General features: G+C 35.3%; 1 non-coding gene across 1 annotated transcript; it reads right to left on the reverse strand.

Annotated features, from left to right (window-relative positions):
* Positions 1-492: 492 nt before the first annotated feature.
* TRNAC-ACA (transfer RNA cysteine (anticodon ACA)) lies at positions 493-564 on the reverse strand. The gene has a single exon. It is a non-coding gene; the product is annotated as a tRNA-Cys (tRNA).
* Positions 565-2,177: the final 1,613 nt, after the last annotated feature.

Genomic DNA, 2,177 nt, shown 5'->3' on the forward strand with positions numbered 1-2,177 from the left:
GTAGTTTATTAACATTAAAAACTCAGATGTGTAAGCAGCTGTGTTGGACAGTACCAAAAAAAATTGATAAAATGATAGATAAATATAAAGTAATCACTGATACTAAAACACAATCAGATAAAGGGATGAGATGTGAAAGTTGAGACACAAAGAATGAGATATTCCAACTTATTTCTACTACAGTTCCAGGAGAAAATCCATAAAATGAGGGGAAAGCAATATTTGAAGATATAATGTTGGAGAGTTTTCCAGAGTTGAGGAAAGAGTGAATGCTCAGATTAAAAACACTTCTTAAGTCCTAAGTGGGATAATTTAAAAACAAATCCACAAATAGAATAAAATGTCATAAGAAAGCTTAAAGTGAAATGAAGTTGCTCAGTCGTGTCCGACTCTTTGTGACCCCATGGACTGTAGCCTACCAGGCTTCTCCATCCATGAGATTTACCAGGCAAGAGTACTGGAGTGGGTTGCCATTTCCTTCTCCAGGGGATCTTCCCAACCCAGGGATTGAACCTGGGTCTCCCGCATTGTAGGCAGACGCTTTACCGTCTGAGCCACCAGGGAAGTCCATAAGAAAGCTTCAGAACACCAAAGATGATGAGAAATAATAAAAATTTAGAGAATACAAATCATTTACAAGTAATGATCAGCAGACTTCTCATGAACAATGATACATGCCAAACAAAATTGGAGTAAGATCTCCTAATTGCTGAGGAAAAGTAACATTATCCTTCTAAATCAACCTCAACTGTCATTTAAAAGTAAGACTAAAATAAACGTATTTTTCAGATACCAACCCAGTGAGTACAGGGAGTGCCATTTCAGAAGAAAGTACTTTACCAGGAAGGAAATTGAATCTACAAGGAAGGAGTTCAAATACAGCATTTTAAGGTCCTCATCTTCTCTGGGCAGAAGATACAGTGCAACATTAAGCTTTGTTAAGATACATGTACACATGACAATTGACAGACAACCTTTAAAACAGTGGTCCGCAAATGGGAGTGAGTTTCCCCCCTAAGGGATATTTGGCAATGGCTGGAGACGCATTTGGTTGCCCTAGCTCTAGGAGAAGGTACAGATCAGTCATGCTGTTAAGAAGCAGCCTACAATGCACAGGACTGGCTCTCACAGCAAAGAATCACACAGCCCAACAAGTTGTTTGTATTGTCATTGAGAAACTGACTCAAATATATAGAACAGAAAGTATAACTTTGAAACCAGTATTAGAAAGGGCAGAATAAGGATGTTATGCAAAGAAGGAATGAGTCCAAAGTGAAGGACTTACATGATAAAGAAATTAAATGCTGGAAATGTAATCATTATAAATATAAGGGAGATAAACTTATTTAAAAGGCAGATATTCTCAACTTGAGTAAAAAGAAAGAAAATTCAGCTATTTACAAGTTCAAGTTTAGAACTTAATGGCATAGGAAGTTTTAAAATGGAGGAATGGAAAATGATACTAACCAAGAGAAAGATAATATAGCAAAAGTAGTACCATTAGAGCAAACAGAATTCAGAGTTAAAAGCATTGTTATGTATAAATATGTACACTACTTGATGACATAACTATTGTGAACCTATGTGCAACTCAAAAAACCCAATATATAAAGAAACAAGTATCAAATAGTTGTCCCAAGAACTGATGAATTTAGCAGATAGAAAGAGTAAAACAGGCTAATATACTTAAAAAGGTTGATCATCCATAGAGAGAAACGAATGAAACTAAAACTATCTCCTAGCTATATTGACATAACAGCAATATTAATATTTACAAACATGCATGTCCCTGGGCTGTTTAGGAAAGATCTGTCTTTCTGCTTTGCAATGAGCAAGATTTTCCATTTTTGTCTGAGCATAAGAACACTGCCTAGAGCCAAAACTTAAACCTAAAATGTATGTGTATGTTTTTAACTCCAAATACAGTAGTTTTTCCATTCTAGTATACAGTGGATATTAGAAAGGCAAATTTATCAGTTTAAAAGTTTTTGTAAGAGCTCTATGTTTCTGCAAAAAAAAAAAAAATGATTAAAATTTCCAGCCCAGTACTCTGAGGCTGTTTAATAAATGTGTAGGCTGCATAACAAATTCCCCCTCTTCTCTCTCTAACTCTCCTCAAAAACTCTAATACTTGCCTGCTTAAGTATAAAGTTAAAGAAACTTTGAGGAAAAGGGAC

This window comes from Giraffa tippelskirchi, chromosome 2 (assembly GCF_054371585.1).
Source record: "Giraffa tippelskirchi isolate mGirTip1 chromosome 2, T2T-mGirTip1v1.2.pri, whole genome shotgun sequence".
NCBI lineage: Eukaryota > Metazoa > Chordata > Mammalia > Artiodactyla > Giraffidae > Giraffa > Giraffa tippelskirchi.